General features: G+C 34.6%; 1 pseudogene; it reads left to right on the top strand.

The window, feature by feature from the left end:
• Positions 1–986: 986 nt before the first annotated feature.
• Positions 987–2833, top strand: LOC149189648 (potassium channel KOR1 pseudogene; annotated as a pseudogene).
• The last annotated feature ends 22003 nt before the right edge of the window (positions 2834–24836 follow it).

The following is a 24836-nucleotide window of genomic DNA, read 5'->3' on the forward strand; positions in this document are numbered from 1 at the left end:
CGGACGGTCTCAAGGTCTTTTGGGTATTCGCGATTTTAAATAAATTATATCCCTTCAAAATCCCTAAAATATTAAAAGATTAAGATTATGCAAGTTACAAAACTCACAATTACCATTGTAAAAAATATCACGAGATTTTAAAATAAAATTGAAGAAAAAATCCAAAACGGACGGTATCAAGGTCTTTTGGGTATTCGCGGGCGTGGCTAGGTAGAGTTCAAAATTCAAAATTTAAATTTCACATTGTCGGGCGCGCCGGACTGAGTCTTAAAAACAAAATTCATGACGAATGGTCCATGGATGACCATGTGATGGTCATCATCAGATGCTTTAAAAATATTTATGTTAATGGTCATTAGAAAATTGGGGTGGTTGTATGCTCCATGTATGCATCATCCGGTTCACATAGTTTTTTTTAATAATTAATGCATATCTTCGTCAATGTTCGTTAAGCAAACGGAAATGGAGAGTTGGGCCAGAACAGCCATGTAAGCAGGTTATAATAACCTGCAATCGGGACAAGGGTTTCCCAGATACAAGCCCAACAACTCAACTACACCGGCCCACTAAGGCAGTTAGAGGAAAAGAGATGTGGGATAGAGGTGTGGCGTCGCCTGGAAACCATCGTTGTCCTTGCCACCGATTGCGAGGAGTGGAGGGCGGTTTCGTACCGATGTGGCGAAAAGAGTAGTAGGGTTGGCCAGTTTCATTCAGCCTGGCCCGATAAGATCATCATGGTAGCTAATAGAATCATTTATAGAATCAGTGTGTTGTAAGCAGTCTGTTAATGTAAAGCGTATGGCAGGTACGGGGAGTGCGTGATGGTAGTTGGTCGCTTATTAGTTTTCGCCAATATTGGATGAAACACCACACAGGTCTAGTTAAATTGATATCGGTTTTGACATATTCATCCCACAGTGTTGTTATCGAAAATCTCAATGAGGTTGTCAAATGGGAGGTTGTGCTCTATTGTTAGAGGAGTGGGTATGGATCGAACCTGCACCCACCGACGTCAGGAGAGTGGAGGCCGAAGTCACGAAAGCAGACTGAGTTTTTTTAATAGCTCTACAAACAAATGTTTAATAGAACGGGATGGTTTAGTGCATAGATGTTGGTCGTGGGTTATTCTGGTTTCAACATTTTATTCTTTCTGTTTTACTCCCTTGCAATTTGGTTTTTTCCACAGCCTGCCCGAGCATCTGTTGGAGCTGGACATATTGGCACAAACAGCTTTCTGGATAGACATCCCTTTTCAGTGCTTTCTTTCCTACAGAGATTTAGATACTTACAAGATGGTGTATGATTGCCGGAAAATTATTGTTCATTATGTAAAAATGAGTTTAGTTCCAGATGTTCTTTGTTGCTTGCCATGGGATATCATTTACAAAAAAATAGGCAGAAAAGAAGAGGTGAGATATCTATTGTGGATCCGGTTGTATCGAGCACAGAAATTGATGGAATTTTTCAAGAAAATAGAAAAAAATATCTGTATAAACTATCTGTTCACAAGGATTCTTAAACTTATCTCTGTGCAGCTGTATTGCACACATATCATTGCTTGCATATTTTATTATCTGGCCACAACTATTCCAGAGGAAAATGAATGGTCTACATGGGTTGTAAGTTTAGGTTTGGGAGATTACCATTATACTCGTTTTAGGGAGATAAGCCTATCAAAATTATATGTAACCTCTCTGTATTTTACAATAACTACCATGTCCACCGTAGGATATGGAGATGTGCATGCAGTGAGTCGCAGGGAAATGATATTTGTAATGATATATATCTCTTTTAGTATGATTGTCGGGGCCTATGTGATCGGTAACTTGACTGCGCACATTGTTAAGGGATCCAGGAGAGAAATATTTAGCGATAAAATGACTAATCTGATTAAATATATGAAAAGACATAAAGTGGCGAAGCATATAAAGGATGAAATCAAAGGTCTTGTTAGGTTCGGCTACGAGAGTAGCTATTATGAACCCAAACTGTTAGATGATATTCCCGTTTTTATCAGGGCTAAAATTCCAGTCTTTACGTACTTCAAAAATTGCAAACGTTACTCTCTTCAATAATTGCAGCCAATAATTTTTAAAGTGGGATTGCGACGAGAATGAAAGAAGAGTTCTTTTTTGCTGGGGAGGTGGTAATTGAACGAGGAAGTGTAGTATATCAGCTCTACATTGTTTCTCGTGGGTCTGTGGAAACCGTAATTGGAGAGGATGGGTATGAGGAGACAACTGCACAAATTGAGCCCTATAGTATATTAGGTGAGATGGCTATGTTGGGTAACATAGTTGAGAAATATAATGTTCGTGTCCATCATCACTGCAAACTGCTTACACTAGATAAACAGACTTTTGTAAACATCACACAAATTTATTTCAAGGATGGAATGCAGATCCTCACTAATCTGCTTGAGGGAAAGGATACCGATTTGAGAAGTAAACTGCTAGAATCCGAGTTCAGTCTCCTTTTTGGAAAAGAAGAAGCTAAATTAGCCTTGAGAGTTAACAATCAAGAAAATGGCTCTTCTTTTAAATATTTAGGAAGAGAGATATATGAGCCCAAAATATGCAGAGTGTTTCCTTTTCAACCACGGACTCCCATAGAGAGTAGAAGAGATGGCCTTGTCATGTGGGTTCCTCGGACAATTGAAGGCTTGCTTCGAAAAACAGCAAAGCACTTTGGTTCTGTTGGTACCACTGTTTTAACGGAAGATGAAGAACAAATTTTGCATGTAGACTTAATTGAGAACAATCAAAATCTTTATATTTTTCATATTGGCGAGAGTAGCAACCAAGTACAGATAAAGATACACAGACAGATGTAATTTCACTGAGCTTATAAAGTACAAAAAATTCATCAAGATGGAAATGTATTGTCTACTTGATTGTATTTGGATAAAATGTTTATTCAGAACAAAAATATAGAAAGGTACCCAGAACTTTGCATATAATATTTTCCTTATTTTTGTTTATATGTGGTCTCTTTGTTTTTCTTTTTATGTGGTTTCTTGATTTTCTTTTGGATTGGAACTAGGCTGCTCATTAATCAAATTACAACTCAATACACATTTTCAACTTCACCTTCATAGTTTAAGTGCACTGTATGGTTTGAATGAATAAAACGTTTACTCCAGTGTGTTGGATTCAATGAGGTCCTCAATTGGGAGCCTGACAATTGGGAACCAGTGCTTATTTGTTAAAGGAGTGCGTCTGGGTCGAACCCACGGCCGCCGAAGTCGTCAATTGGGAAGCCTTATTTGTTTATTCAAGCTTTCAATTCCAAGAAGAATTAATTCTTAATTTTGACACAGTTTATAGTATAACCTGTTTTTTATTTTCTTCATTTGATTTGTGGATTATAAGGCTATTCACAATGACAACTGATTTCTAGATGAAACCCTAACTTCCTGTGAAATATTGGTGAATTTACACGTGGGTTATTTGTAATATCCCATTAAAGGAGTGAGTCTGGATCGAACTCGCGACCGCCGAAGTCGTAAATACTCTTTACTAATATTAATTAATAACTAACTAAAAATTTATGTAATAAATTTGCAATATTAATAACTAAATAAAAATTAATGTAATAAATTTGCAATCCACATATAAACAGTTATGATTTTTTTAGTCTTTTTTTCAAATATTTCAATGTCACATTTAAAAAGTGTTGATATTATTTATTCATTTAATTTATGAGGGTTAGGAGTTCAAACATTATAGATACATTGTTGCATTCATTAACGCCCTTGAAAAATTTCCAGTAAGGAAACAATGCTACATAAAATCAAATTACTATTTATTGGGTTTTAATTACTCTCAATCCAAGCTTAAAAATACAAATATTCTTTAATTATTGGAATTAAAATCTATTGGGTTTTAATAACTCTCAACCCAAGCTTAAAAATACAAATATTCTTTAATTATTCTAATTTAGATTGGAGTTAAATTTTCATCAAATTTTAATCCAAAATTTAAAAATAAAATCAAAATTATTTAGATGATTTTATTATTGGATTTTAAATTGGTAATTAATACAAATTAGGAAGTGGTAACGTGCATGTAACATTTTTTTCTATCCAAACAAATATCACAGTCAATGTTTGAGGGCTTGCACTAAGGAGTAAAATTTTATATCACAAGTACCATAATTCAATTTGACATTAAAGAGACATTCTAAATTGCAGGAAACAAGGTAGTTGCCTTAGTTCAACATAGTTGATGTGATGGTATGTTGGGATCTGTCACTCTCAATTTCAAAGGGTTGTTGCTAATATGACGTCTCGAATGTTAGTTTGGTGAACAATATTAGTTTAAAGTAATGAAAAATAGTACTTGTTGTTTTTATCTATACAAGTGTTTTTAAATTGAAAAAGTTGTACGATGACTAAGATATCTTAGAGAAGTATGAAATGAATTCAAAATTACAATAATAGTTGAGGCCTCCTAGGAAACTCTTTCATGTAATCATAGAAGATGATTTGGGCACAAGGTTGATCATATGTTGAATAAATAACCATAGGGGAAAATCCATTGGTTCTACAAAGATATTGACATATTCCTCTAGTAGAGGTTGTTGGTTTGATATGAAAGTTCACATTGATGTTATCCTCTTCCATGGGATGAATGATGTAGATGCTATGAGAAATGTTGGAATCTACCTTGTTGACTAGGGGAATGTGGACACTACAAAGAGGTAGGGGAACCATACAAGAAATGAGTTGATAGCAACTCCCATCAAAATGAGTGTATCAATTCAAATGAGCATGATATTAGGATTTATTAGCTTTCAGGTAGGGGTAGTTGAAAATTAGTTGTGCGTAATCAATTTGAGTGACATCATAGTCAATGATTTCATGAAAGGTTCCAATGTTGAAAGTACTGGAACAATATTGAGTGATCGAGATGTGTGCACCTATGCCCTAGCATAAATGGTTTTCCTTGTGAAATGCCAAAATGGATTTTGTTGCGTTGAACCTTTGATAAGTCTATAATAAAGCTCTATGTTATTGGTCCCGGGGATATAAATCAACCAAGGACTAATATGGATCATACCCAAAGCAAGAGTCCCAAATATTATTATAAATTAACAACCTATTATTGATTCAGATTTATCAAGGGAACAAAATAAAATATAGATTTGTAATAAAAATATAGAGATATAATGAAACTTGGCTTTTATTAATAAATGGAAAGTGTTGAAACTATATAAATACATAATGAAAACAAACTAGATTGAACGGTGGTAGCTTATCTCTGAGAATATATGTGATAGTTACGTGCCTTCCCAAATTATCTTACAATGAGGGTCCAAGGTCCTTTTACATAAATAGGCAATGAAAAAACCCCTAAACATCCAAAAACCCTAACCCTAATCGATGAAGCACCAAAATACTTGTGGGGCCCGATAAGGTAAGTTGGAACGTCAACTTTCTGAGTTTGTAAGTTTGACATATGGTCGATAATTGGGGTGTTGGGTAGCTGCTTCAAAGGGCTTGACTAGGAAGTGCAATTGTTTACTACATTAAGCACACCGCCGAGTGCATGTTTCACCAAAAAGCATCATTTAGGGTCTCAAAATGACTCCAAAAGTTCAAGACACAAAAAGCTATAGAAAAATACCAAAATAAAAAAATATGTTGTGAGCCAGTGGATTAGGTGGGTGGCCACCGATATCCACTAGGATCAATCCTCACCCCTTAAGAAGCAATTATCTCCATTGTGTTGAGTCCCTCCATTACATGGGGAAAATTATGCTAAATTTAGCCCCCGATGACCCACTTTCCTTGGTGCAAGATCTGGCTTGGTTTGAAAACCCAACCGGTTGGATCCTCTATTGGAATCCATGTGTCAACGATTTGATCAATTGTTGTCTTTTCAATCCAATTTGGGTTGAGCTCTATTAGTGTCATTTGCTTTGCGATTTTATATGTTTCCAACAATGGTGTAAAGTATGGTTGAAGGAGGTCCACATTAAACGTTGGATGCAAGTCAAGGAAGGGGGGATACTTATCTCAAAAGCATTTCCACCCCATTTACGGTGCGAAATTACATTGTTATAGCCTAATGGTATCTCTCAAGTATGAGGTCCCAATTAGACCTCACACCATTTGGGATGAGATTCTCATTCAAAAATGTTGGCCAAACTACCATCTGGTATTTGGTCAAGATTAGATTTTGGATGAATTAAACAAGGAAAGGGAAATTCTAATAAAATTACTGATGAGATACAAGTAAGAAAAATTTTGTGGAAGCATTTTAAATGAATGATGCAAAGAACATTGCAGCATATTTATAAAATAAACATGCACCTCAGAAAAATAATGATAGAAACTTTGACTAAGATACATTATAATCAAAGTGTTCTAGCTATTACTTGTAAAGTACTATTTTGTAATTAATAACTAGCATGTAAGCATATAATATTAATAAACAATTCCAAAAATTTAAGTCTACGTTAACAAAATAGTTCATTAGCCTTCAACAAGTGAACAAAAATTGCATACCATCAAACACCCATCAAGAGTAGTCTTACAATGTTCAATAACATGTGAAAGAAATGTTTGTCATGGCCCTAGAGACTTCTAAATATTATCACCGAAATATTCCATACACAATCATACAATATCTCCATGAAACCCAATAGTGGGAATGAAAAACTAGAACTTGATCCTTAAAGAAGTTTGAAAACTTTCCCTTTCAAGTGCTCCAAGAGTCACAAAAGCCAAAAGTCCCTTTCTCTACCATAGAGGGTATATTTATACAAACTGGGGTGACCTTTCACCTTCCATGACATTTCATCTAACCTGTTGTCTAATTTCTATTTCGCTTTATTTCTAATTCTATTTTCTTTACATAATTACATGTAAAACTAAACTAATAAAGTAAACATCCTTTATGGGATTAATTCAAGGGTCGTTGAGGAAAGGGCTTGGACTTCTAATTCTTATGTTAGGTAAGCATACCATTCCTTTTAATTACAAGTTATGGACAAGAATGTGTTTGATATCAGCCTTTCATATGTGATCTCACACTCGAAAGAACTAGGCACTATTATTTTCATTCTAGACTATTCTAAGTGGAATAAATGTGGAAAGCACCTTTGTTGGTTCCACCACGTGTTGTTTGATAGCCTCCTTGGTAAGATTCATGTCCCTTTTGAGTGATGGAAATCTCGTGTTTGTTATCATTTCTTATGTGTCCCAATCAATATATTATTCTGGTCTTATTTCTCCACCTTCTCCAATGGGAACTATTTTGTGGGATTTGATCAAAACATCCATCATGTTATGAAGTTGTTGATAAATATTTAGAATTCTAGTTACATCCATCCCTAGCTTCTCTTGGGCTTGGATGGTTAATTTTACTCTTTCCTTATCTCGTTCTTTACCCATCTAATCTCTTCCTGGTAATTTTATTGGAGCATTTAGATGTTTCATGTTCCACCCATACATTATGTCCACAACTATTGGGGTTTTTTTAGTAACACACCTTTTTTTAGGGAATTTTGAATGGCCGTAAGCATGGAAGCTGCCTTTTGAAGTGTGACTAGTTCCTTGTATAGTTTCTTTATCAAATCTACTAATAATATGTTTTCTTTTAATTTTGATGCTTGGAAATCATCATTTTTTTAAATTGACATTAACAACTCTTGATTATCTTTATGACGCCTCTAATTTTCCATTGCCAAGGGTCCTCTCTAGTTCCTTGATCCTATCCATAAGTGTTCGATGTTTCTTTCAATGGAAGCTAAGAAAGATGATCTTTTCAAAGCAATGGCTATATGGTTGTTCATGGTGTTTGACACTATATTTCATTTAACGGTCATTGTGATTGGTTTTTCTAGTTCTCAGGAAAAGTATTTTTTTCTTTGTTCAACAATCATATTGTAGTTGTGATCAATCTAAAGCTTGCTAGATCTAGGACTTGATTCACATTCTGAGCTAAGATACCCATCTCCTTAAGTGGCAAGTGGCCTCATGTGAGTGAAACTAAAACTAGGGTTGAAGGATCAACATCCATGCTAGGAAATAAGTGAGTAGCAACGAAGTTTGAAAGAAGCACACTGCAATTTTCAATTTACATCCACACTAGGAGGTGGGTTATGGAGAAAATCACAAACAACGTACTTTGGGAAAGGTTAAAGTCAGTTGGTCTTATTACATGGAAATTATGTTTGTATAAATTCTCCTAGTATGATACTATATTTATTTAGTTGGGTTTGATGAAATCTTGGGCCCTGCATTTTGTTTTAGTCCAAATAACACAACAAGAGCTGTTGTTAAGAATATATTATGAAAAAGATCTAGTTGTTCGAATAAAATTAGATTTGATTCACTATAACGGTCACTTTATACTGTAGGGAATCCAACTAAATTACATATGTACTCTATTTTTGGGAAAAATAGTCTGAGATGATAACCAATAAAAATATTATATTTTTTTTTTTTACAGATATTTTTTTTATTTTTATTTTTTTTTAAATTTGGTTAATATGAAATCATAATGTTAGTTGGAAAGAGGTAGTTCAATTAGTAATAGCTGTGAAAATGAAGTGAACATATATGAGAAAACGTTTGAGGTTCGAATCTCTTTGATTCTCTTCTTGCAAAAATGACATATATAAACACCTAGAAATTTATAGTAGTAGCAATTAAATCAATCTAATTGCTAATTCATTTAACCCACTGTTTAGAAAATTATTTTGTCAACCTAGTGCACACACATAGTTAAAGCCATCTCGTAGATTGTATGAGGAATCGATGCACACATACATTATCAATCTTTGGTGTGAGATGAAACTGTAATATCAGTAAGTCACTGGTATTACCCAGCAAAAGCGGAAACGTGAAGTAGATGCGTGGACTCGTTGCCTACCTGTGCTTAAGAGATTTCATAAAGCAACCCCTTGGTGACAGTGGAGTCATCAATTGACATTATTACAAGACAAACAAATTTCCCAGTGAATTTCACCATGTATTCATGGATCTTAATGATCACATTTTGAATGGTTATTTTTTAATTTCAAAACAAAAAGTATAAATAAATTCAACTTTTTAAATGATCGAGCGGTGAAAAAATGGATACACAAATTCTACTTTTTTCATTGACGAATGGTGTAAACGTGAATACGCTTTATTAGAATAAATTTAAGAGAGTTAGGACTTCAGACATCATAGATACAATGTTGCATTCACTGAGGTCCTCGAAATATTTTGAGTAAGGAAACAATGCTACATAAAATCAGATTACCAGTGATTGGGTTTTAATAAATCTCAATACAAGAGTAAAAGTACAAATATTATTTAATTATTTGAATTTAGATTGGTGTTAAATTTCATTAACTTTAAATTCAAAATTTAAAATTAAAATTATTTATATTGTTTGATTATTGGATCTTAAAATACAAATATTATTTAATTATTGGAATTTAGATTGGAGTTAAATTTTCATTAACTTTCAATTCAAAATTTAAAATTAAAATTATTTAGATTGCTTGATTATTGGATCTTAAATAGGAAATTAATACAAATAAGGAAGTGGTGACATGTATGCAACTTTGTTTCCTAGCCTAACAAATACCACAATCAATGTTTGAGGGCTTGCACTGAGGAGTAAAATTCCATATCACAAATATAATAATTCAATTTCCATTGAAGAGACATTCTAAATGGAAAGAAACAAGGTAGTTTCCTTATTTCAACTTAGTTGCTTTGATAGTATGTTTGGATGTCTCACTCTCAATTTCAAAATGTTGTTGCAAATATGATATCGCGAATGTTGGTTTGCTGCACAATATTAGTTTAAAGTAATGAAAAATAGTGTTTTTTGTTTTTATCCATACAAGTGTTTTTAAATTGAAAAAGTGGTATGATGACTAAGCTATCTTAGAGAAGTATGGAATGACTTCACAATTACAATAATAGTTGAGGCCTCCTAGGAAACTCTTTCATGTAATCATAGAAGATGATTCGAGCACAAGGTTGATAGTATGTTGAATAAATAACTATAGAGGAAAACCCATTGGTTCTACAAAGATATTGACATATTCCTCTAGTAGAGGTTGTTGATTTGATGATGAATGTTCACATTGATATTATCCTCTTCCATGGGATGAATGATGTATATGCTATGAGAAATGTTGGAAGCTACCTTGTTGACTAGGGAAATGTGGGCACTACAAAGAGGTAGGGGAACCATACAAGAAGCGAGTTGATAACAACTCCCATCAAAATGAGTGTGTCAATTCAAATGAGCATGATATTGGGATTTATTAGCTTTATGGTAGGGGTAGTCAAAAATTAGATGTGCGTAATCAATTTGAGTAAATCATAGTCAATGATTTCATGAAAGGTTCCAATGGTGAAAGTAATGGAACAATATTGAGTGATCAAGATGTGTGCACCTATGCCCTAGCCTAAATGACTTTCTTATCAAAATCCACCTAGGATTTTGTTGGGTTGAACCTTTGATAAGTCTATAATAAATCTCTATGTTATTGGTCCTTGGGGATACAAATCAACCAAGGACTTATATGGATCATACCCAAAGTAAGAGTCCCAAATGTTATTATAAATTAACAACCTATTATTGATTCATATTTATGAAGGGAGAAAAATAATATATAAATTTGTAATAAATGTATAGAGATATAACGAAAATTGACTTCTATTAATAAATGGAAAGCATTGAAACAATATAAATGCATAATGAAAGAAGACTATCTTGAATGGTGGTAACTTATGTTTGAGAAGATATGTTCCTTCCCAAATTATCTTACAATTAGGGTCCAAGGTATTTTTTTCAAATTTTTATTTGGTGTTGCAAGGTGATGGTTTGAAGTTCTGTTTCTATAATTTTCATTTTGGTTTTATTCATCTATTTGCATGTGAAAAACAATTACAAACTTTGTTACATTGATAGTGAGTTGAAGATAATATTTTTATTTTGGAATGAGTTGAAATGTGAAAAGAGTGACAAGGAAATATTTTCTTTGAATGCACAATAGTTTCTTTTTGGTTGGGTAGGGTGCATACCCCAATTGATTCGGTAGATAATTTATTTGATAATGTTTGAAGATAAATATAATTATTTTTGCTATCTTTAATTACATTAAGAGAGTGATATTTATTTTGGTTTGAGCAATCTTTCTGGTCAGTGTGCCTGACAAGTGTAGGGACTAGTTTCCAGGTTGAAGGTTGAAATGTAGCTTAGTTTTTTCCATTAAATAAATTGCCATTATTTGAAGAATTGATAAACTAGTGTAGGATTAGTGTTTGATGTAGTTAAGGGCTTCAGTACTGATGAATTATTTCAGTGCATGATTAATTAGTGTTTGAAGGAATGTAGAAGGGTGTTGATGAGCAATTTATTGTAGGAATTTGATTTGCAGGTCGCTATGGGCTTTCTCTGGAATTTACAGTGTTGCATCTCAAATTCCACAAACCCTAGAATGACCTTAAATGTTGGTCCATTAAAATACACTATGCTACACCTAACATTTTGGCATCATTAATGGGGAGGCGCTTAGGGGATTGACCTTGGTGACCTGTTGTAGTTTGGTTTTCTCTTTACCTATTTTTTCTTGCAATATTTTATTTCCTTCTTGCATATTTTAATTTCATTTCTAGGGTATTGTAAGAACCCTCCTATATATATATATATATATATATATATATATATATATATATATATATATATATATATATATATAACCATGTCCTAAAGGAATATACCAACTAGCTTGTTGAAGATAGAGACATTGTATTTCGAGGCATTTTTCAATGAGGTGATTGAGGTTAATATCAATCATCCAATGCACCTATTTCACTATCTGGTTGGAAGGAACATTTGAAGAAGGAGTATCAAAGTAGTACATGGTTAAACTCTTCTATTTTGGGACGAAATGGCACAAATCATTACCTTTGAATTCCCTATCAAAGATCGAGGTGGAGTGGTACAAATTCATAATATTCCCCTATCTACTCTACCAAAATTTCATGGTTTGGAAAATGAAAACCCATATACCTTTTTATTTTGCGTTTGATGTACTTTGTAGAAGGTATGATTATTGTACTAATGAGAAAAGGTTGCAAGTATTTCCTCTTACTCTTAAAGGATCAGTTGTCTAATGGTTCATGAGCCTTGGGGGAACTGATTTCATACATGGGAAGACATGAAGAATGTATTCTTGAAGAAATATCAAGGCTACTGCCATGCCAGTGAAGATACTTTTCGAATGATGTAAGGGGAAGATCAAAGTTTGGAGGACTATGTGGATTTATTTCAATACAACCTTCAAAAATAAAAAAACAAACATATGGGAAAACAAGCCTTGAAAAATCTCCTACTCAAAGGAATAAGAGATGAACTTTTAGAACCTTTAAATATGATAGGCGCAAGCGATGTTTTTCACTAACCATATGATGATGTTTGTGAATTATGAATTAGGTATTCAAGAGGAATCTCCAAGATTGGTAAGAATTCTCAAGAACTTTCCTCTCAATTTTTGAATTATGCTACGAACGCCTCCCTAAATTTACAATTGGATGGTTTTGAGGAAGAAAAAAAGTATTACAAGGAGGATAACTCGATAAATTATTTCCCATGATTGTTAGGGATATGAAAATTATTTAAGGAATCAAGGAAGGAAATAAATAGACCGCCAATTATAACTCAAAACTAGTCATCATTTAATACTTAAACTAACATTTATTTTTCGAAGCAAGTTCCTCAATAGATCTATAACCTTACAGTTCCATGGCATACATATAATCAACCTCTAATTCAATACTCCATCTAATGGCCATAGTGGCCCTCTCCCTCGAACTAAATATTATTGCATCCTTAAGGATGGTTTGGAGACTTTTCTTTAGGGAAATTCCACAAGGAAACTCCATTAACTGAGCCACAACAACTACAATTCTTGTCCAATACCCCACCATTTTATCATTCTCTATGGTCTCAGTCATTTGTGCAACCAAATCCTAATTCTAATAATCAAGTTGCACATCAATTTAAAACAACTATTTTTCCTACTCACTCATCTATCGAATATAATTTCATACCTTTTAGAAAGGAGAGAGGAGTGAATTCAAAAACTTCCCCTATTACCACACAACATTTAGCTCGGGAAGAAAATTTAATCCATAAACCATTAGAGGAGAAATATATGATTGTATTTTTTTCAAAAACCATTGTTGAAGCTCATGAACATATAAAGAGAAAAACCCTAGAATATCCCTTAACCATCCTTGTGAATTTTTGAAGAGATAAAACATTAAGCTATGGAAGACTTGTACAAGTTGGAGAACCATGAATATGTGGGTTCTATTGAATCATGGTTCCAAACAGTCATCAACACACCCCATCCCCTAATCATTCAACAAGAATTGGTACCACATCAGTCAAAGATGTTGATTTCTCATACTTTGTATGTGTTGAAGTTTACATTTTAAACTTGAGTGTGAGTATATTTAGCATCTTGCTATGCACAAGGTTACACTGGAAGTACTCCTACACTTGAAGGAAACCTTCCTTTCTTTAAAATAGGATGGGGTAGTATTAAAACAATAAATGAAAATGCCATTTGGAAAAAAATTATTATAGCAACACTCTTGCAATTGCAATTCCCTAAGGAAAAAATATTGAAATTATTATTATTATGCACTCTTGTGGTAAGTCTTATAAGAATCAATTCACTCTTAATACCTCATATCTTGTGAAGTGACATTGATCATTGATTGGGTGGTTCTTCTTCATATTGTTTGGTCATCCATTGAGTCACTCAGGGGGATGTGTCATTTTTTTGCTTAACAGTTTCCATTCACAAGCCAAAACACTAACCTTAGCCTAGTCATTTGAAGAAATAGTCATCCAAGAAATATTTTCAAGTTTCTCTTCAAAGGTATTGATGAAAAGAGTCCTATGGTGGACCACTCATATAAAACCCTAATGAGATCCCATGAGAACCCTAGCATGATTAACTCGAGGAATATTTCATTCATTATTATAGATGCTTTCTTTAAAATGAGTATTTAGGGTAGCAAGACCAACCAGTAAAGATTAGTCATTAACAACTTTTCACGCCATCCCGTGCTCTTAAGAAGTAGATTTTCCTCTCAAATTATTAAGTAACCTATTTAAGGTTAATCATAATCATAGTTTATTTCAACATAAAGAGATTAATTGAGAGACAGGGGGTCTCATTACAAGCCGACCTACCACGATCATGGGTACTAATGAGAATGACATTACCACTACTAGTCAACAATCTGGGCTAATGGATTTTAGTTGAAAAGATGGAACAAGAGGTCTCATCACATGTCGACTTGTTCATTATTATTATTTCTTGTGAATGACACTGTCGTTAGCTGGTTACCAAGTCAGGATTGTGGCTTTTGATTAATTTCTAAAAGTAAATTATTTTAAATGACTTTGAATCTATAACTAATAGATGGGACACAAGAATTTCATTGGGTTAAAAGGCATCCCTCCTGAGGATATAGACGCCTATTGGAAGAAGGGTCATCCCTATGGTATTAAAGTTAATTATACATTATGATTTACTTGGTCGTTTTTTGTCTTTCTCTGAACTCATTATCATATCTCTCTGAGAATGGATTTAAGAAAATTTCAGTAATGTGCTTTGGAGTTCTATCTTTCATAAATATGAAGGTTTTTATGGATATGGGATCATTAATGTGGGTGATTCAATTTTCCTTACAAAATGGGCTTCAACTATATGCTTCGATAATGGTAGGATGGTCATTGTGGGAAGGTATCACCTTGTTATCTTTCTTATTCCATATTTCCATGTATGTTCAATGCCATGACTTTGAAATTATTTTAGTTTTATTTGTAATGAAGATATAGAGATGAATAAATATTGATTAGGGTTACTCCTAAGAGTCTTATGGAAATTTTGAGTGTTGGCTATTTTATGATGACAAAATCCTTGCAGTAACAACATTGTTAGTATTCCTTTGGTAGCCCTTACATTAGGTACTCTTATGAAAATAATAAAGCTCATTTTTGACATTATTGAATCTCTAGTCACAAGTATTTCTTATTAATGCAAAGGAAGTTGACACCATATGACCCTTACATGCATGTTATTATGTAATTATAAGCCCTATGGTTTAAGTCAATGTAGCATGACTCTAATAGAGAAACCCTATCCCTTCAATTTGGATTAACTTTGGTCTCTGCTAAAGGTTTTTCTTTCACGAGGACATGCAATATGATCAACACGATGGGATGTCAGGCCTCTATTTTGTCATAATTAATATATCTCTTTCCCTCATGTTGTTACCTAGTTCTCATATTTATTGTCGTCATTTTGCACATTCTTGTGGTAATTCACTTAAACATAAGCACATAGAGATAAATTAATAAGTTTCCTTTGTTTTAGAGTATTTATATAATATCATTACTCATTATGGATTTTTCCCCTTTTCTATGCAGCACGATCTTTCAATTTAATCTTGTACCATGATCTTGCACTCTTATGGATTTCCACACTAAGAGAAGATCGTGCATGTTGACTTCAGCATTTTGCACATATTTGGCATATCAAGGTTCTCAAGAAAACATATGGACTTGCAAACAAACAATTGGTCAACCAACTTATACATGAAATACATTTTTGCTTGCACTAGTATGCCTGCACCAGTCTGCTTGCACTAAAGAGAAATCAATTTGGGGCTTTGATAGATCAACACACTTTTGGGGAAAACCGAAGAATTTTTTATCCAAAATAATGTTTTAACACCTCTACATAATTTGGAATGCTCGCAGGTCGCACATGTGAGATTCTAGAAGAAAAATCAACAAATCTGCTTAAAATTCACATAGTTTTCAAACTTCCAACTTTCGCCTCGATTTTCATGCATATCGAGGAAAATCTCGAAATTTTTGGTTAATGGATTTTTTCCAACTATAGAAAATTGTTTAAAATCCAAAATATTTCCCAAAATTCGCATTGTTCTAGGATATACACGAGATTCTTTGAGGCAGTTTTGTAAAAATTGCAGGTTTTTCCATAACTTTAGGGTCATGCCCATAATGTAGAATTATTCACTAGATCATCATCTTTTTTTATTGGATGATGGATGAACCAAACCTCCATCAATGGAAAGTTGTTGTATCTTTAGTTATTTTATTCTCTATTCAGTTTGTAATAAAAAAACATTTATAAACAAGGTTGTGGCTCCAAGTCAAGTTAGGAGAGAAATCCATTCTTTGTACTCTTATGTTGATGGATTAAATTTTAGGGGGCTCTCCCCCTTTCCCTATGATCAGTTGGAGCTATAGTATTGAGCTAAAATGTATGAGGACTGATATTTCCATTAATAACAATGACCAAAGCCAGGTTTCATTTTCATTTTTATTACCTTTTGTTAATGCTTCTCTCTAATCTATAATTTAAGATTTATTTAAAGAGGGTGCAAGCTAGTTGGTTTGGGCCGAATCAATCCAAATTGTTACACCTATGTTAGTTAGTATTGTGTGGTTTTCTTTTAAAATAGATTAGTGTGGTGTGGATTTTCATTGATGGATCTTTTTATTCTTGCATAACTTATTCAGAGCTCTATTAGTTCTTTTGAATTATGTTGTCTCATTCAAGGACATATAATGTGTGTGCATTTTGGAATGATCTTAAATTATATTTGAGAAGGAGTGATTTCATACATTAAAGATTTGTTTGAGTTATTTATATTTGATTTAAGTTGAGTACATATTGACCTTTGAAATCATTTATTTATCCATTTAAAGGTTTGAATATTGTGATATTTTAGTTCAAGGTTTTCCCTCTGTGTGTGGTAGCCCTGCGCCAAAAAGATTTTGAGAAAACTAGGGTTTTGACTTTGTCTTATGAATCCTTTTCCATCATTACCAGTTCTAGGTTGTTCAAAATTTATTTGGAATGGCCATTATTTTTCATATATGACTTGGTGAACTCTATTGTTTTTTTTTTTTGGAATCATTTCTTTGGGTATTGTCAGTTTTGTTTTTAAGGTTTGAATGATTTGATATTAGTGTTGATGAGGTTTCCCTCTAACGTATTTGAGCTATTATGGACCTAAATATCAAGGGAATCTTGATATTTTATTTAGATTATAAATGGAAAAATATTAAAAGTGCTTAAACCCTAAGTTTCATGCAATGAACCAAGTCATATTTAATAGGTATAATATACATGTGAGTGCATGATTTGGTCTTGTATATTTCTTACACCAATACTTACCTAACATTATGATCTTGTTCTCTTGGTTTAAGAATAGAGCACTATTTAGGAAAAGTGTTGGTACAACCTAGTGTTGGAGATTACTTGTGTTTCAACAAGTTTCTTTTGAATACAATGAGACTGCTTAGTGAGTTTAATTAGTTATATATTATGATTGATCTTACTAGCTAATACAATTGTGGAATAGGTATATTTGAATGGTTTTGGTGTGAAAAGGTTTGTTGAGGATTGATTTATTATTTCTCTTTTAGAATTTGATTCTTATTTTTGAAGATTGGTTTAATTTCTTTCTCTTGCAAAACCTTCTTGAGAGGAAGTTTGGTTTGGTACATTTTTCTTGGTTTGAGAAAACAAAGTAGAGTGAAATAATTTTGTTATTTAAATTTATAAATTTGATTTCCACACTTTACTTTTGAATGTATAAGGAATGAGATGTTACAATAGTGCAGGAATCACAGTTAGTGTAGGTAACCTATTGAGTGCAGGTAGACTGTGTTAAAATAGGGTATAGAAATTCGGTGTTTGCAAATATTTTTTTGGTGTTGAAAGGTGATGGTTTTATGTTTTTTTCTAGAAATTTCATTTTGATTTTATTCATCCATTTGCATGTGCAAAACCATTATAGACTCTGTTATATTGATAGTGAGTTGAAGATAATTTTTTTTATTGTGGAATGAGTTGAAATGCAAATAGAGTGACAGGGGAATATTTTCTTTGAATGCACAATAGTTTCTTTTTGGTTGATTGGGATGCATATTCCAGTTGATTCAATGGATAATTCATTTGATGAAATTCCAAGATAAATCTAATTATTTTTGTTATCTTTAATTACATTCAGAGAGTGGGATTTATTTTGGTTTGAGGAATATTTATGGTCGGTGTGCTTGGGAAGTGTAGGAAGCAGTTTCCAGGTTGAAGGTTGAATGGTAGCTTAGCTCTCTCCATTAAATAAACTTCCAATATTTGAAGGATTGATAAACCAGTAAAGGATTAGTGTTTGATGTAGTTAAGGGTTTCAGTTCTTATGAATGCTTTCAAGTTTAGGATTAATTAGTGTTTGCATGAATCTATAAGGGTGTTGACGAGCAAGGTATTGTAGGAATTTGATTTGCAGGTTGCTACGGGCTATCTCTTGCATTTACAGTGCTAGATCTCGAAGTCCATGAACCCCGAATTGAAATTAAATGTTGGTCCATTAATATACCCCACGCTACACCCAACACTTGTTCTTTCCTTTCTTGCTTGATTCCTCCTTGAGTCAAAGTTCCCGTTCTCTCTCTTTTATAGCTGTATTTTTGAAAGTGATCGAACACTAAACTGGAAAAATCTATCAATTGCTTTTTAGATGCCTTTTTATCATTGATGCCTAATTTCTCTTCATCTCCTTTTTCTTTCTCATTCATTTTCTTTCACTTTCTCTGTAATTTCCATTAGATGAATATTCTTGTCTCTTCATCTTCCTTTTCCTCCTATTTTCCTTTATTCTTTGAATTAATTGTCTTTTATTTTCTTTTACATTTTCCAATGCCAATGGCAATTTCCATAGCCAATAATAAACCACAAGTAATACTCACTTTAATGTTTTTCCCCTCCATTCAACTTGAAATACATGTCCCATGCCCTTTGTCTTATTTTTTCCTTTAATGTCCTTTATTGCATGAAACTTTAACCCGTGGTTGTTACAAGAAGGAAGCATCTTCTTGTACTTAAGAAAAAACAAACGCCTTGGAAAAAAGTAAGGAGGTTATGTGTACATCTCCTATATTGGCCACACCTAACTTCACATAAACCTATTTTACGGAATGTGATGCATTAAACCATGGTGTTAGTGCAAATTTAATGCAAGAAGGAATATCCATTTCCTTTGAAACTAACTGGATTAAAGTAAATAACTTACAACCATTTATGAAAAAGGTCAATTTAATAATGGTGTCCTTACCTAATAGGAAGACAATTCAAAGTAAAAACATGTTGTGATAGTTTGAAGTACTTCTCAGAGAAATGATTATCTTTAGAAGAATAACAAAATGGGTTACAAATATTCTATGTTATGAATTTGAAATTATCCACAAAAAAGGAAAACATAATATGGTGGTAGACTCACCTTCAAGGATAGAAGAAGAAATAGAGGGTTTACTATTGATTATTTCTATTCTACAATCTAATTGGGTGGAAGAAGCAAGGTTGTAATGGAAGAAATATTTGAAGGTATAAAATATCATTCAACTACAAAAGGACCCAAGTGCATTGGATAAATTTGTATGGAATAATGATGTATAACATTGTTGGGTGTGGAGCATGATTATTTAGAGGTCTTTGTTTCAGCCAGATGTATACCGAATATTGTACACCCCTCCACGCGGGGGGTTGCGGGGGTGCGGGGGCCAGCAGTCCCCCGACGGGGATTTTGGGGCCAATGCCCCGAAGCTAAAAACAGATGTAAAATTGCCTTGTAAAAGTATAGTAATTTCTAGTCAATCTGGGTCATTCATTAAGCGGATGATCTAACGGTAGAACTTATGTTTAGTTTAGGGTTTTTTGCCCTAGAAGGCAACCCCTCTCTTTGTATGAGGGCATTGTATTGAGGCTGTGTAATAGATGTGTATTCTCCGAGCGAGAAATAGAGAGGTGAGATTGTGAGAGAAAACAAAGGATATTACAATAGATCTGTTGTAGGTTGTGTCTCTTCATTTTGCTGGATAATAGAAAGGAAGGACTGGCTATTCGGGGTGGACATAGCCCAAACTTGGTGAACCACGTATATCTGTGTCTCTCTGGTTTTATATGTTTGTGTTTTTCTGCATATTATATGTCTTGCATTTCTCTGTCATATATAATATTTTTCTAACAAAAATTATAATGATTGTCTATATTTATGTAGGAATCCCAAACTCAAATAAAAGGTCCTTTTGGAATTTCATACTTCTCTTATACAAGGAAATTCATGATAATTGAAAAATTAACATAGGATTAGAAGGTATGAAAGGTCATTCAACAAATACAAAAGGACCCAAGAGAATTTTATAAATTTATATAGAAGAATGAATTATTGTGGTATCAATATTACCTATATTTATGTGAGAAACCAAAACTCAAATAAAAGTTCCTTTTGGAGTTGCACACTTCTCTTATACAAGGACATTCATGGTTCTTGAAAACTTAGTATAGGATCAAGAATATTTTTTTCTAGAAATGTCTTAAAACTAACATTTAAAAGCTTGTGATTGAATATGTGATTTTCCAACATAATAAGGGAGAAATAATCAAGAACCCAAGTCTCTTACAACCATTACCTATACCAAGCCAAGATTGGAAACAAGTTTTAATGAATTTTATTATAGGTTTACCTAATTTAAAAGAAAGAATGCCATCATGGTAGTAGTGGACTAACTGTCAAAGCATGCCCATTTTCTCTCTCTTTTTTACCCTTTTAAAGCAAATGCAATAGTTAGACATTAATGGAAATAATTAAAAAGCTACATGGAATCCATAAGATTATTTTAAGTGACAGAATTGAGGTAAAACACAACCTTCCATACTTCATCAAAAATGTCCCCATTTATGGAATTGTATAGATATCATCCTTCATCTATCACTTAACCATTGAATAAAATGAAAAGGTTGAAACAGAGGAGGACAAGATAGGGAAGTAATAATAGGTTCTCAAACAATTTAAGGACAACCTGGTTATAACACAAAATAGGATGAAGCAATAAGAATATCAACATCGTAGTGAAAGGGAATTTGAAGTAGAGGATTGGGTAATTTTGATCCTACAAATATTTAAACATATGTCCCTTGGGAAACATGAAACAAGATGGGAATACCTAGTGTTTTCATGTGGCCTCTCCTGGATAGAGTTTACTACAAGGACTAAAGGCCTAGCTACTTCCCCAACATCAAGGGAATCTTGAGGTCTAAAATGGGTCTCCTAAAAAAAAAAAATACTACTTAACATAATAAATAAGAGTTATGAATTTTTAAAGAAAGAGAAAGGAAAGTAATTTTTTTATTGTATTTTTAGCTTATATCCTTATAGGTTTAATGAAATGTCAAGTGTAGACACTTGTTGGATACAAAATTAAATTTCATATCCAACACCTACCCACTCTGCACACTTTTGAATAGACCCACATTGTGAGGCTAGGAGGTAACTCCTCAAATACATTTGTTTATTCATTTAAATTTTTCATAGTTATATACATGAGGGAGTGACACTTGGGTTTCACCTGCCGATGACTCTTCCTTTTCCCTTACTTATTATTTACATTATTTACAAATGTTCACTGTTGGACATGGAATCCCCCCAAGGCAATTTTGACCAATTATTTTTGTAAAAGCTCCACGAATTGCGGGCGCGGGGTGCAAAATTATAATAGAGTCATAGGGTTGTCCACCCTAGTTTTTGTAATGTAATGTCGGCTGGATAGACCTACCCATGGTCTGCAGACCATGGGATTGTATAAATAGAGCAAGGCTCTATGTAGTTATGAGATGGAAGGGAAAGAAAGAGTTGAGTCATATCTATAGAGTGTGTCTTTGGGTCGTAGAGTAAAAGGCTCAGCAGCTGAGTGTGCAGAGGCGTAGTAGTCCGCAACTTAGTGCACAGACCCCTGCAGTTGAGTGCATAGGGCAGGACGAGTCTGTAACCATTGGAAGAATTAATAAAGAGAAATATTACCATAATTTTGTACATCTTTTCCTTTTTTAATGTATGATTGGGTATAAATTGAAAATGTATTATTTATATGTTGCGCGAACATACTTGAATGGGTTGTATAACTAATTATAACACAAAGGTAGGTAACTGATATAAGAAGATAAGTAAGATCGCGGGTAATAGCCCAGAGTGTGGCTCTAGCAGCACAGAACCCCCACAACCCCTAATTAGGGTTGCACGAAGATAGTATCAGGGCGTAAGACACAGAGAAGTGCGCAAAGTGATCTATGCACAGATACGAACCCTAGGACCAGTTGAACCTCTTAGACATCTCATGGGTGAGGAAACCTGGTTCTAACACCCTCCCATACTACTTCGGGTGAGACCTCAGTCCACGCTGCGCGGACTGTTTCCGAAAGGGCCAGTAGTACCGAGATTTGCTTGGCTAATTAAATCCAAACCTGGGTCAGGCCCCAACAAGGCAACAAATGGTTCTGTTGGCAAGACCAAGATCTGCATAAGAGATGTCTGATTCCGTATCACTAGAATCTGATAAAGAAAGAAATTGAATATGAGTTGGACAGGAAGATTCACGAGTTCGCGGCACAAGAAAATAGGAATCCGTAGCTATCAAAAGAAAAGTGGTTAGACTGCTACTTATACACAGAGATCCACAAAATTTTATTTGCGTCCTTCCCCACTGAGTTGTATGAGTGGATCGCAAAGCTAGCAGATAGCCAAGGAAGGTGTAAACTCGACAAACCGATTGTGTGGACTCCAAAATTGGTGCATATACTGGAAGCATCAGAGGATAAGACCGTGCGCGTTGTTGATCATTGGCTCGATCAAATCATAGGAGGATTCATCACCGAATTCACGGTAGATACTTTAGTCAGTTATAGTGAGGAAGAATGATGCTTCCTCAAAGGACCGCGAGGTAAGTACGTTAAATATTTAAACACTTGGATTAAAATTCTATTGTGTGAAAAATGGGTTATGCGAATAAATTGATGTTTGGGCTATGGAGGTGGGAAAATCTACAGAAATGAGAGTAGATCAGAACTAGAAACTAGCCCCTTGATTTCACCTCCACAAGGGGCCGAAGAAGATCTCGCAAAGGTCTCACCTAGAAGTGTGATCAATCTAATAATAAAGAGAATTCCGCGCATACCAACTCCAACCACGCCACCTCTAGTTTCACTGTCTTCACCCCTGTCTTTGCCCATTCCAACCCTACCACCACCACGAAGCAGTATGGCAAGTGCAATAAAGCTACCAGTGTTCAAGGGAGTAGGGAATGAAGATCTGAACCAATTTTGGTTTGTGATAAAAGCTGTATGGGAAGCACAGGGAGTCACAGATGACAATATAAAGAAGGCAATGCTGGTCAGCGCTCTGCAGGATCGCGCGCTGACCTGGTACATTAAGAATTCCAATGACAATCCAAATGTGGGGATCACAGATATCCAAGTGGAGCTCAACAAAGAATTTAGCAGGCCGAAGTTAGAGGCACAATCAATGATTAGGTTCAAGGAAATCACAATGCTACCAGGTGAAACCCCATGGGAGTTGGATCAAAGATTGAAATGCACAATTCGTGAAGCAAATGTTGTGTGTGGAGCATGATTGTTCAGAGGTCTTTGTTCAGCTGGATGTATACCCTAGGAAGTTTGTACACCCCTCCATGCGGGGGGGTGCGGGGGGGACTTGTCCCCCCCGTGGGGGTTCGGGGGGGTGATCCCCCCTCGGCTGGGGGTTCGGGGGCTCGGGGGAAGTGCCTGAAGCGAAAAACAAATATAAAATTGCCTTGTAAAAGTATAGTAATTTCTAGTCAATCTGGGCCGTTCATTAGGCGGATGATCTGAAGGTAGAACTTATGTTTAGTTTAGGGTTTTTTGTCCTAGAAGGCAACCCCTCTCTTTGTATGATGGCATTGTACTTGAGGTTGTGTAATAGATGTGTATTCTGTGAGCGAGAAACAAAGAGGTGAGACTGTGAAGAAAACAGAGGATATTACAGCGGATCTGTTGTAGGTTGTGTCTCTTCATTTTGCTGGATAATAGAAAGGAAGGACTGGCAATTCAGGGTGGACGTAGCCCAAACTAGGTAAACCACGTATATCTGTGTCTCTCTTGTTTTATGCATTTTTTGTGTTTATATTTCTGCAATATTTTATGTTTTCCATTGCTTCGTAATATATAATTTTCTAACAGCAAACATGACATTAACAGATGGGCAACACTGCAAATGGTTTGTAGCATCGTTAACGGTGCATCTACGGAACACGCTATCACAACAAAGCTAACACTAGGCCAAGCCCTGGAGGCTGCAATGAGATTGCATGAGACCCCGATACAACATCCTAACCTGGGAGTTCAGCATATTCACGCGCAGTTGAAAAACTTGTGCCTGGAGATGCGAAAGTTTGAAACAAGACAGGACAACCCGCCCAGAGGTGCGTGACGAGGTGTGGTGCATAAAATGCAAGGGTCAAGGGTCCTAGGTGTTTGTAAATGACCTTGTGGGAGGAGAGCCAATGCCACTAAGACTGGAGGCACAAGTAGGACCAAGCGCGACACTTTCACTGTGGTGCGCGATTTGTCAGATATGAAAGATGAAAGCATGCTACAGATAATTTCCATCTATTACATAATTGTATATGCATAATTCAAAATAGATTGTTCTGTAGGACAAATGATGATGAGCACACCTGTAGGAGTGGTTATGAAATGATGATGGATGGAAGCTAAGAACTCCTACCTACACAGTTCAGGCCGAAACACAACCCCTCGATCAAAACATGGGAATGGCACGCACTAGATTGGGGAATTAGGGTGCTAACGAGGCCAAGTGGAGGCCTGGGACTAGGAAGATCCTACCTAGGTCGCAGATAACTGATTTGTTACAATTGTGGAGGGCCAGG

The sequence above is a fragment of the Pinus tabuliformis genome, chromosome 3_1 (genome assembly GCF_031772625.1).
Source record: "Pinus tabuliformis cultivar Carrire ecotype Pingquan chromosome 3_1, CPIR1, whole genome shotgun sequence".
Classification (NCBI taxonomy): Eukaryota; Viridiplantae; Streptophyta; class Pinopsida; order Pinales; family Pinaceae; genus Pinus; species Pinus tabuliformis.